Below are 13,970 nucleotides of genomic sequence, written 5' to 3'. Positions count from 1 at the left end.
GAGGCTATATGGATGTATTTAACCCCTGCCAGGTCTCAGAAAAACGGGAGAAGAAGCCCGCCGAAAAGGGGGCGGGGCCTATTCTCCTCAGCACACAGCGCCATTTTCCCTCACAGAAATGCTGGTGGGAAGGCTCCCAGGCTCTCCCCTGCACTGCACTACAGAAACAGGGTTAAAACAGAGAGGGGGGGCACTTATTTGGCGATATGTATATATATATTAAAATGCTATAAGGGAAAAACACTTATATAAAGGTTGTCCCTGTATAATATAGCGTTTTTGGTGTGTGCTGGCAAACTCTCCCTCTGTCTCCCCAAAGGGCTAGTGGGGTCCTGTCCTCTATCAGAGCATTCCCTGTGTGTGTGCTGTGTGTCGGTACTTGTGTGTCGACATGTATGAGGACGATGTTGGTGAGGAGGCGGAGCAATTGCCGGTAATGGTGATGTCACTCTCTAGGGAGTCGACACCGGAATGGATGGCTTATTTAAGGAATTACGTGATAATGTCAACACGCTGCAAGGTCGGTTGACGACATGAGACGGCCGGCAAACCAATTAGTACCTGTCCAGGCGTCTAAAACACCGTCAGGGGCGTTAAAACGTCCTTTTTACCTCAGTCGGTCGACACAGACACGGACACTGACTCCAGTGTCGACGGTGAAGAAACAAACGTATTTTCCTTTAGGGCCACACGTTACTTGTTAAGGGCAATGAAGGAGATGTTACATATTTCTGATACTACAAGTACCACAAAAAAGGGTATTATGTAGAGTGTGAAAAAACTACATGTGGTTTTTCCTGAATCAGATAAATTAAATGAAGTGTGTGATGATGCGTGGGTTTCCCCCGATAGAAAATTATTGGCGGTATACCCTTTCCCGCCAGAAGTTATGGCGCGTTGGAAAACACACCTTAGGGTGGATAAGGCGCTCACACGCTTATAAAAACAAGTGGCGTTACCGTCTCCAGATACGGACGCCCTCAAGGAGCCAACTGATAGGAGGTTGAAAAATATCCTAAAAAGTATATACACACATACTGGTGTTATACTGCGACCAGCGATCGCCTCAGCCTGGATGGGCAGCGCTGGGGTGGCTTGGTCGGATTCCCTGACTGGAAATATTGATACCCTTGACAGGGACAGTATTTTATTGACTATAGAGCATTTAAAAGATGCATTTCTATATATGCGGAACTCTGGCATCAAGAGTAAGTGCGATGTCCATATCTGCCAGACGATGTTTATGGACACGACAGTGGTCAGGTGATGCAGATTCCAAACGGCACATGGAAGTATTGCCGTATAAAGGGGAGGAGTTATTTGGGGTCGGTCCATCGGACCTGGTGGCCACGGCAACAGCTAGAAAATCCACCTTTTTTACCCCAAGTCACATCTCAGCAGAAAAAGACATAGTCTTTTCAGCCTCAGTCCTTTCGTCCCCATAATATCTGCCCAGGGATAGAGGTAAGGGAAGAAGACTGCAGCAGGCAGCCCATTCCCAGGAACAGAAGCCTTCCACCGCTTCTGCCAAGTCCTCAGCATGACGCTGGGGCCGTACAAACAGGTGCGGTGGGGGGTCGTCTCAAGAGTTTCAGCACGCAGTGGGCTCACTCGCAAGTGGACCCCTGGATCCTACAAGTAGTATCCCAGGGGTACAGATTGGAAATTCGAGACGTCTCCCCCTCGCAAGTTCCTGAAGTTTGCTTTACCAACGTCTACCTCCGACAGGGAGGCAGTATTGGAAACAATTCACAAGCTGTATTCCCAGCAGGTGATAATCAAAGTACCCCTCCTACAACAAGTAAAGGGGTATTATTCCACACTATATTGTGGTACTGAAGCCAGACGGCTCGGTGAGACCTATTCTAAATGGAGTCACTCAGAGCAGTGATAGCGAACCAGGAAGAAGGGGACTATATGGTGTCCCTGGACATCAAGGATGCTTACCTCCATGTCCAAATTTGCCCTTCTCACAAAGGGTACCTCAGGTTCGTGGTACAAAACTGTCACTATCAGTTTCAGACGCTGCCGTTTGGATTGTCCACGGCACCCCGGGTCTTTACCAAGGTAATGGCCGAAATGATGATTCTTCTTCAAAGAAAAGGCGTCTTAATTATCCCTTACTTGGACGATCTCCTGATAAGGGCAAGGTCCAGAGAACAGTTGGAGGTCGGAGTAGCACTATCTCAAGTAGTTCTACGACAGCACGGGTGGATTCTAAATATTCCAAAATCGCAGCTGTCTCCGACGACACGTCTGCTGTCCCTAGGGATGATTCTGGACACAGTCCAGAAAAAGGTGTTTCTCCCGGAGGAGAAAGCCAGGGAGTTATCCGAGCTAGTCAGGAACCTCCAAAAACCAGGAAAAGTGTCAGTGCATCATTGCACAAGGGTCCTGGGAAAAATGGTGGCTTCTTACGAAGCGATTCCATTCGGCAGATTTCACGCAAGAACTTTTCAGTGGGATCTGCTGGACAAATGGTCCGGATCGCATCTTCAGATGCATCAGCGGATAACCCTGTCTCCAAGGACAAGGGTGTCTCTTCTGTGGTGGCTGCAGAGTGCTCATCTACTAAAGGGCCACAGTTATGCATTCAGGACTGGGTCCTGGTGACCACGGATTCCAGCTTGAAAGGCTGGGGAGCAGTCACACAGGGAAAAAATTTCCAGGGAGTGTGATCAAGTCTGGGGACTTCTCTCCGCATAAATATACTGGAGCTATGAGCAATTTACAATGCTCTAAGCTTAGCAAGACCTCTGCTTCAAGGTCAGCCGGTATTGATCCAGTGGGACAACATCACGGCAGTCGCCCACGTAAACAGACAGGGCGGCACAAGAAGCAGGAGGACAATGGCAGAAACTGCAAGGATTCTTCGCTGGGCGGAAAATCATGTGATAGCACTGTCAGCAGTTTTCATTCCGGGAGTGGACAACTGGGAAGCAGACTTCCTCAGCACGACCTCCACCTGGGAGAGTGGGGACTTCATCGAGAAGTTTTTTCCACATGATTGTGCACCGTTGGGAAAGACCAAAGGTGGACATGATGGCGTCCCGCCTGAACAAAAAACTGGACAGGTATTGCGCCAGGTCAAGAGACCCTCAGGCAATAGCTGTGGACGTTCTGGTAACACCAGGGGTGTACCAGTCGGTGTATGTGTTCCCTCCTCTGCTTCTCATACCAAAGGTACTGAGAATTATAAGACGTAGAGGAGTAAGAACTATACTCGTGGCTCCGGATGGGCCAAGAAGGACTTGGTACCCGGAACTTCAAGAGATGCTCACAGAGGACTCAGGGCCTCTGCCGATAAGAAGGGACTTGTTTCAGCAAGTACCATGTCTGTTCCAAGACTTACCGCGGCTGCATTTGACGGCATGGCGGTTGAACGCCGGATCCTAAGGGAAAAAGGCATTCCGGAAGAGGTCATTCCTACCCTGGTCAAAGCCAGGAAGGAGGTGACCGCACAACATTATCACCACATGTGGCGAAAATATGTTGCGTGGTGTGAGGCCAGGAAGGCCCCACGAAGAAATTTCAACTCGGTCGATTCCTGCATTTCCTGCAAACAGGAGTGTCTATGGGCCTCAAATTGGGGTCCATTAAGGTTCAAATTTCGGCCCTGTCGATTTTCTTCCAGAAAGAATTGGCTTCAGTTCCTGAAGTCCAGAAATTTGACAAGGGAGTACTGCATATACAACCCCCTTTTGTGACTCCAGTGGCACTGTGGGATCTCAACGTAGTCCTGGGATTCCTCAAATCACGTTGGTTTAAACCGCTCAAATCTGTGGATTTGAAATATCTCACATGGAAAGTGACCATGATGTTGGCCCTGGCCTCGGCCAGGCGAGTGTCAGAATTGGCGGCTTTGTCTCACAAAAGCCCATATCTGATTGTCCATTCGGACAGGGCAGAGCTGCGGACTCGTCCCCAGTTTCTCCCTATGTTGGTGTCAGCGTTTCATCTGAACCAGCTTATTGTGGTACCTGCGGCTACTAGAGACTTGGAGGACTCCAAGTTGCTAGATGATGTCAGGGCCCTGAAAATATAGATTTCCAGGACGGCTGGAGTCAGGAAAACTGACTTGCTGTTATCCTGTATGCACCCAAAAAACTGGGTGCTCTTGCTTCTAAGCAGACGATTGCTAGTTGAATGTGTAGTACAATTCAGCTTGCACATTCTGTGGCAGGACTGCCACAGCCAAAATATATAAATGCCCATTCCACAAGGAAGGTGGGCTCATCTTGGGCGACTGCCCGAGGGGTCTCGGCTTTACAACTTTGCCGAGCTGCTACTTGGTCAGGGGCACACCCTGGCTGAGGAGGACCTGGAGTTCTCTCACTCGGTGCTGCAGAGTCATCCGCACTCTCCCGCCCGTTTGGGAGCTTTGGTATAATCCCCATGGTCCTGACGGAGTCCCCAGCATCCACTTAGGACGTCAGAGAAAATAAGATTTTACTTACCGATAAATCTATTTCTCGTAGTCCGTAGTGGATGCTGGGCGCCCATCCCAAGTGCGGATTGTCTGCAATACTTGTACATAGTTGTTGTTACAAAAAAATCGGGTTGTTATTGTTGTGAGCCGTCTGTTCAGAGGCTCCTACGTTTGTCATACTGTTAACTGGGTTCAGATCACAAGTTATACGGTGTGATTGGTGTGGCTGGTATGAGTCTTACCCGGGATTCAATATCCTTCCTTATTGTGTACGCTCGTCCGGGCACAGTATCCTAACTGAGGCTTGGAGGAGGGTCATAGGGGGAGGAGCCAGTACACACCACCTGATCCTAAAGCTTTAGTTTTGTGCCCTGTCTCCTGCGGAGCCGCTAATCCCCATGGTCCAGACGGAGTCCCCAGCATCCACTACGGACTACGAGAAATAGATTTATCGGTAAGTAAAATCTTATTATTTCCCCCATCTCTATTCGGGGCAATATGTTCAATCCCCATAAACCTCAACAAATTTGGGTCTCCGTAGTGACATTCAGCAAAGTGCCGTGGGATGCTATGAGTCTGCTCTAAGATTCTAATTTTTAGCACTCTCTTGGTTTTGCCTACATATCTCATATCGCAGGCCACAAGGGCAAGTGAGTATACATATGCAAAAGGCTGTATTACAATTAATTGCTATTATTGTCAAACTCACTTTCTTTCTTTCTTTCTTTCTTTCTTTCTTTCTTTCTTTCTTTCCTTCTTTCTTTCTTTCTTTCTTTCTTTCTTCACAACAAAAAAAGCCTTTGTAGTCTCCTGGGAACAAGGACCACTAAATCCTATAATGTATAAAAGATATTATTTAAAAAAAAAGCAACAGGTATGGCACTCAGCTCTTCTTCATACACAACTGAAAAATCAATAGATGTTCATGCATTGAAGGCAGTGGCGTAACTAGGGCCCCGCAGCCCCTGGGATCACTTGGAGGTGCGCAAGCCTAGCGCCCTAGCCGCTGCCACTGATTGTTCTGGGAAGGAGGGACACGGAGGGCACAGCGCGCACCTCTCCTGTGTGTCCCTCCTGGGTCTCCTGCGGCAGCAGCGTGTCTGTTAAATGAAGTGCCCGTTCGTGAGCTCTGATTGGCTCACGAATGGGCACTTCATTTGACAGACACGCCGCTGCCGCTGGAGACGCAGGAAGGACACACAGGAGAGGCGCATGCTATGCCCTCCGTGTCCTCCTTCCCAAAACAACACAGCAGTGGGGAAGCCCAAGGGGGTACCTGGCACTGGGGGAGAATATATGGCACTGGGCGGGGGAATATTTGGCACTGGGGGGGCATATTTGGCACTGGGGGAATATATTTGGCACTTCGGCGGGCATGTTTGGCACTGGGGGGGGGGGGCATATTTGGCACTGGGGGAACATATTTTGGCACTTGGGGGGGCATGTTTGGCACTGGGGGAGCATATTTGGCACTGGGGGGGGCATATTTGGCACTGGGGGAACATATTTGGCACTTGGGGGGGCATGTTAGGCACTGAGAGAGCATATTTGGCACTTGGGGGGGCATATTTGGCCCTGGGGGAGCATATTTGGCACGGGGAGGGGCATATTTGGCACTGGGGGGGCATATTTGGCACTGAGGGCATATGTGTACCTGGCACTGTGGGGGAATATCTGGCAATGGGGGCATATGTGGCACTGGGAGCACAGCCCTAGCAACAGGCATTACCCCCTGGTTACAAGCACAACACACAGCTCATGAAATCCCTGGCAACAAGCATTACCCCCTAGCAGCGAGCATGACACCCACTGCATGAAACCCCAGGCAACGAATATTACCACCTGGCAACAAGCTTGAAACCCAGCACATGATACCTCTGGCAACAAGCATAACACCTACCGCATGAAACCCGTGGCAACGAGCAAGACACCCTGAGCATAAAAACCCCTGGCACCATGCATGGAACCAAGAGCATGAAACCTCTGGCAACGTGCAGGTAATTTAAAAGTAATTAGAAGCCTTACTGTAGGACTTAATGTGTAATGGGCATTGCGGTGTGGCATAATGTATCATGGACATTGCGGTGTGTGTCATAATGTGTCACAGGCATTATGGTGTCTGGCATACTATATCACGGGCATTGTGGTATGTGGTATAATGTCTCCGGGGCATTGCAGTGTGTGGCATAATGTTTATCGGGCATTGTGGTGTGTGGCATAGGGTATAATGGGCATTGCGGTATGTGTCACAGGCATTATGGTGTGTGGTATACTATATCACAGACATTGTGGTATGTGGTATAATGTCTCAGGGTCATTGCAGTGTGTGGCATAATGTATCACGGACATTGCAGTGTGTGGCATAACGTATCACGGACATTGCGGTGTGTGTCATAATGTGTCACAGGCATTGTATGTGCTATAATGTATCAGGGGCATTGCAGTGTGTAGCATAATGAATAAAGGGCATTGCGATGCCTGTCATAATGTGTCACAGGCATTACGGTGTGTGGCATAATGTGTCGGGGGCATTATGGTGTGTGTCATGGTCATTATTGTGTGTGGCATAATGTCTAAGGGCCATTGCAGTATGTGACATAATGTGGCATAATGTATACTGGGCATTACTATACGGAGGAAAAATGACAAATAATGTAAGTGGTGGCCAACGTCTGGGCGTGCAGGTTGCAAAACTGGGGTATAAGGTAGTCTTTTCCAGCAAAACCACGCCCCTTATGCAAAGCCATGCCCATTTCTGCACGGTCACACCCTTTTTCGCGGCAAGCGCCTTCGGCGCCTGCAGATTCATCGCTTTACTAGTGCCAATTATGGGGGGGGCAGAGAATTTTTGGGCTTGGGAAACAAAAATTTCTAGTTACGCCACTGATTGAAGGTACTTGGCTTCACAAAATGAACTCACGATGACGTGTGTGTCTAGTCCATACCCTTCAGTTAAGTAATCTCATATATCATAAAAGAAAAGAAAAAACAACACATAGTGTAGTATGTCCACAAAAACATGACACCCCTCAGTGTGCAATAGTCATGAAAAGGTGTTTCTTTGATAGATGTCAGAAAAAGTCACTGCACCAATTCAAATCTATAAAAAATGCTATAGATAGCGTACCCCAACTCACAGTATAAAGAGTAGATACGTGCACATAAAGGTATCTTTAAACTGGCAACAATCCACGTGATTTGAGTTAATAGGTAAATCACCATATTTGACTGAAGTTTCACACAAATGGTCATACCATGAGTCAGGGTCAATCACATACCGTTTTTTTGTGATACCGTAAGTATCCTCTCAGTCTGAATTGCCACTTCTCTCTCTCCCATAAAGGGAGTATGACATAGAAGCAAAGAATAGCTGTTTCATTTGAGGGTCTTGAATTTATTAAAAACTAAAAAGACTGAATACACACCATATCACACTTGGAAGATGGTGTATTATGGCATATCACTTGAACAACAGTCCTGTGGCCACTTCCCCACAGTCCAGCATCCGAGTGTTCCAATATGATAAAAGAGTATAAATGATAGTCAGGTTCTCTCTTTCATCCCGTTTCGACATGTAGTATGTCTGTATCAAGGTTAGAGAGCAACAGTTCCGCATGTGCTATTATAAAGAGCATACCTAACTTTCTAAGTGTCATTTCCTGTTTGGCAGGCCAGATGTGCTTAATTGGCGCCCATATGGGTCTCTCTGTTTCCAGTTATGCAACCACTGGCACCTAGAAGCAGAAATGCAATGACATATTATCGGGCTTTATGAGTCTCGCCACTTCCGGTATTATAACCATTGCCAACTGGAATTATGCAGTATGCTGCTGACGTGTATATGTCCGGCTGTTGGTTGGCAATAAACCAAATGTCTATGGTTTGCCAACAATAACCGGAAGTGCATTGACCCACTTACTGGACAGTGCTGCATTCCACGCGCAATGTATGCTCCACATATTACAACCAGGCACCTCCTACAAAACAAAAGAATGTTCACTTGCCCACAGTTTAAGTGTGCAATGAAATAGTAATAAATAATGAATAATGAATCATAAAATGATTTAGACACTGACAAATATTAGGTTGTTATGGTAACTACATATTAATAATAAACAAATTTAAGAAAAAAAAACTATCCAAAATTATATATATAATGCACAAAAATTATACAGATGGATGTCCCCTGCCAACTTCTACGGGCCTTACTGTATTAAGCCCACTATAAAAACCACTTAATTAAAAATCATGATTTAGCCATAGATATGGAAATTGTGTAAAAACCCCAAAAATGAGATTTCGGGCTTTTTATCACATTTTAGGCTTTATAACGTCTCGCCCATAGACTGCTAAAGTAGACTGTCAACAATGGATACTAATAATAGTTTGAATGATAATAAAGATTGTTATTCATTCATGATGAAGATTGTTTGATATAGTAATCCATAAATTTATTGATTATCGATCTTCCAATGGATTTTGCATTCTTTCTAATGCATATGAGTGGACATGCAGAATGTTGACTTTTATTATGTCAGCTCCATAATGTTGAAATGTTCAGAATGTCGACAGATGCCATGTTGACATCTACAATGTGGGAGTGATATGTCAACATTTTCAACGCTTTTTTACCCAATCCCAGTTAGAAACCTTTCAAACTACCAGTATAAAAAGGTCCAAAAATAATAATAATAATTCAGGGACAATACTTTAAAAGGGTTGCCTACCTGCTAAGACTTGTAGCAGATTTGTGTTTGGGCCAGTTCCTCTTTGACAGTAGTTGATTGGAGTGTAGCTATGGCTGTCCTATGCCAGTTCCTCTTTGACAGTAGTTGTGTAAATACCAAATTGCTTTCTAACAAATATTTAAAATGCCCGCTCTAATATATATTGTAGACGCCTGCACATCTTATTACCATGTGCCATGAATGTGCGCTATACATCGCAAAACACTGCATCCCATAAGAGAAAACAATACACCCACACATTATCTGAATTCCAAAGCTCATTGATGTTTATATTTGTTATTAAAAGGATATGTATTCAATATATCACAATGTACAGTATACATATAGTTACATGGTTACAACTCATACAGTAAGCAGTTAATACATACAGTTACATACAGTTACAGGCCAGCATACAATACCATTCCCTCAATGTATCCTCCTCTTAATATATCTCTCTCTCTCAGCAAATAAATACAGGAGCTGGTCTGGCAACATCTCCTCCATCGTCTGGTACAAAACAGCAACTGGCAACTGTGTGTCTCTGTAATGTGTTATCTAGTTTTGGGGGAAGGAACTTTCTCATTCATGATGAGTCACTAGTCTGTTTGTATGCTAAACAGGTTCAGCCTTGAAGACATCAAAAGGGGCTGGCCTGAGCTTCCTGTCCACCACCTGTTTCTGTAAATGTCTATTGTCCTAATAAAAATGACTTTAGCTTTCATACATTTAATCATAACTATTTGTTGCAATGTCCTACAACTTAATAACAAGTATCAAATGAATCTACACATTAATCTGCTTGCTTTAATACCAAATATGACAGGCCTATCTTGCTTTGTTCCAATAATACACATACATGACATTACTCCATTATATAATGTTAAATCATTATGATGTCTGGCGCTTGATATTATTATAATTATGTACTGTATGAAATAAGTGTTGAATCCATCTCTGTGGCATGTCCGTGTAAATGCGTGTGTTACCATATATTGCTGTGCTCGCTGCGCGTAATAGCGACTCATAATGTGTATAGTCTGTACGTTCTTTCTATGTAATATTTTTGACTTCGACAGTTGATTGGAGTGTAGCTATGGCTGTCCTATCACAGACAGCAGATTACTTCTGTGTGTGCTGATCTAGAAGCCTCCCATGTTTAAAACTTATCTTGGATTGCTAACACCAATGTGATCAGTCCTGCCAGAAATAGTTTACTTAGTGCATGTTGTAGTATAAACTGGCAAATCCTGAGGGATGGGGAAATGTAGTTTTTATGTATTTATTTCATTTTTTCCCTACACCAGCAAGGTTGCTGATAATAACTGTCTTATCTTTACTCCGGCTGCATATATACTGTACTCTGTATTTCATTTGCATACATACACAATTTTGTAGGTTTACAGCTACAGTCAGGGTGCAAATTTGCAGCTTATTCTTAATCAGTTCTCTTATAGGCATCAATTTTTGACATGAATCAGTATGCAGACCTACTGTACTATTTATGTAGAAACCTGTGCAGTTGTGAATTTCCCATTAGGCATATGCCTCAGTGCATTTGGTGTGGAACTAAAACATTTATTTTATTGCGGTCAGACCAAATTTCCCTGTAACATCAAAATATTTCCATTATACTGCACCGTATGTCATCATGAGTGGAGAGTGAGGACATCAGCAGATTGCCCATGCCAGGGTCGGTCTGGGACTAAAAATCTGCCCTGCCATTGAAAGCACTCGGTCCTGACAGGGTACAAGCTGTCACGTTGTACTAACAATTCCCTTCGATGTCAGTCAGTCATTCTTCAAATATGCAGCTAGCTGGAGAACAGGTAACACTCAGCAATGGGTTAAGATACAATGTTGAGCTCCGTGAATCTGTTCCAAAAAATGTCTCCCAATGTGGTTTATTTATACACAAAAAGAGGGTGTTATGGCTTTTAACCAATCAGGATGTAGAAAATACAGTTCACACTATTTTACACAAAGATAATGAATATATTCTAAACATGAGTCTATGCTTCAACCATCTATAGGTCCAATTAGTTCCTTCTTATCTTATTCGGAACATACTAACAAGGTCTACCATGTCTGGGCGTACAGCCAAGTACTGGAAATGATACTGCGCAGCTGCTGATTATCCAGGTGCCAGCATTAAGCATTCAAATAATAAACAATATTTATTGTTCTCACACTTATTAGTCTAACAAGTTATAAACAGCAGTGAAAACTTGTAGGGAGTTCTTCTTTCAAAGGTCATATTCCTATTTCCTAACAAGCTACTGCTTCTAGCATATTGCTGGCTACAAATATATTATTAACTGTTAATTGGAATCATAGTTGTTATGAATAAGCAAGACAGAACCTACACAAAATGGAGTTTCTATGGCTAACTTGTTTTAACCCTATCATTCCCTTCTCTTTATTCATAACCCAACTATTATTTCCTACCTAACAGGACCATGACAGGTTACTTTCTTCCTGCTGCAGAAATCCATGCATAGGACCCCCCACAGTTACTTTCTTCCTGCTGCAGAAATCCATGCATAGGACCCCCCCAAAGTCTGTGGTCTTATTCTTGAGGAAAAATGGTCCACCCCCCATCTTTGACAGGCACATGATCCTTTACTCTAGTTGTCCCATGTTAAGCCTCTGGGCTCGGTGACGTTTAGGGAAATGATGATGACTCTGCATTGGTGGCAAGTGTTCACATCTGTATCTGAAAGGTTTTCTCCACAGACTCTACAGTTCTTTTGAAGTCGGTACATTGTCTGATAGCAATTGGATTGTGGTCTACCTTCTGCAAAGGTTTCAGCAAACATCAGGCATTCCGGTAGTTTCACTTTAGGATTACAACAATCAAATGTAAGTAACTTTTGAATTATCCAGATGACACCTTTAACCACAATGTAAATCATAGTGGAAAAAATACTTTGACAAAATGTGCGCACTAGGTCAGGGTGCAGCTAAACAGTTAACACATAAATGTGCATCCAACAACACATTAATGTTAGTACATACAGAAAAGAATAGTGTAACAGATAATAGCGCTCTCCAACCACCATGGAAAACAGAAAAACCCTTTATGAGTGGAAAGGTTTTTAATAAGGAAAATTATTCACCCTTTTTCAAGATAAATCAGAGGCTGCATCAAAATCAATCCATTGGAAATAACAATCCGTCCTCCTATGATACGTTCAGGATGATCACAACACCTGAAAAAAGTATCTCTCTAGTCCCTATTGCAGGGGACAATTGGGAGATACTAGCAGAAACACAAATATAGTGTAGAAGTACTTTAAAATGAAAACACTGGTTTATTTTCAAGGTTCCACTTACAACAAGACAGAATTAAAACAGCATATCACAACTCAGTGGGGTATATCACCAGTCCAGATGGTAAAGGGAAAACTTCCAACACCAGATGTATACGGTGGACATGGGTCCCAGCTCCGGATGCACGGCTCCCAGTCAGAATGAAGAAGTCCCCAGGAAGGATGAACCCACGAGTCAAATAACAAACACAAGCCATGCTCTACGCGTTTCGGACCCTTGGTCCTTCGTCAGAATCACTAAACCTTTTGCAATCAAATATTATTTGAAAAAAACAGTTACCTTGATGTTTCTCTGCAAAGTCAACTTTACTGAGGTGGCTTCTTCAATGAATCCTGTCTAATTTAGATGATTACAACATGCTTCTGCCACTATCAGACACATTCCTCCATCCTTAGCAGTAAGGGAGCCTAAAACCATTCTGTGGGCCTGAACCTCTTTCTTGATCATCTTAATATCTTTCAACACTAGTTCAAAAGTCTCATCATATATTTGAGCAATGTTATCCAGCAATTTAGCTAAGTCTGAAACTTGCCTGTCGTTGAAAGCGATTCCTGCTGTACCAAATGTTATTACATTTCCTAATGTGACTCCTAATACTGTTTCAAAGTTAGTGTAAAATAAGGAGGCATATCCTTTCTGTCTACTGCCCTTCTCTTCCATGGGTCTCTTTGCTAACTGGTGTGACTGTAATACTGAATTGGGGTAGGGCTCCTGGACTCTTTTAACCCTCTGGGTTCTATTTATGGGTGAATCGCCAAGAGGATGAAACCAACAAATTACCAAATAAATGTGTCACAATCACTGACATCCCCATTATGCATCCCCACAGGCCTTTATCAGGCTTGGGACCCAACAGGTGAAACATGGTATCAGCTGTAACCTAACTCCCCTTGGGTAAAGATCTAGCAGTGGGATACGTGTATCCAGGTGTCCTTTCCTTGCAGCTTCACTGAAGTAGGTGAAGTAGGTGCTTGGGATAGGCACATGAACAAAAAACAAAAAGGGGTAGACTAGGTGGGCCAAGTGGTTCTTATCTGCCGTCAAATTATTTGTTTCTAGTCAGCAAGACCTGGAATGGACCTTCAAATCTGGGTTCAAGAGCCTTTCTGACGTGTTTTTTTCCCAAGATATACCCAATTTCCTAGTTACAATTTATGAGTTGCTGATCCTTCTGGATCTGGAATGGAAGATAACACTTGACAATGTATATTTGTCAGCGTTTTACAAATTTGTGTCATATAACCTGTTAAATCCCCTTGTTCATCATTGCAACAGTTGTGGGTAATAACATCCTGTCCTTGGTACTGAACCAAATAATATTTCATATGGTGTCAATTTGCGTCTCTTTAATGGAGTGGTTCTAATCTTAAACAGTACTATAGGTAAACACTCTGCCACCCCCTTTTTTTTTTTTTTTTTTTCAAGATTAAATTTTTATTAGTTTTCAAAAATAGAATGGAAGAGGGGGGGGGGGGGGGGGA

The sequence above is a fragment of the Pseudophryne corroboree genome, chromosome 7, assembly GCF_028390025.1.
Source record: "Pseudophryne corroboree isolate aPseCor3 chromosome 7, aPseCor3.hap2, whole genome shotgun sequence".
NCBI classification, from domain to species: Eukaryota; Metazoa; Chordata; class Amphibia; order Anura; family Myobatrachidae; genus Pseudophryne; species Pseudophryne corroboree.
This window is presented reverse-complemented; position numbering follows the sequence as displayed.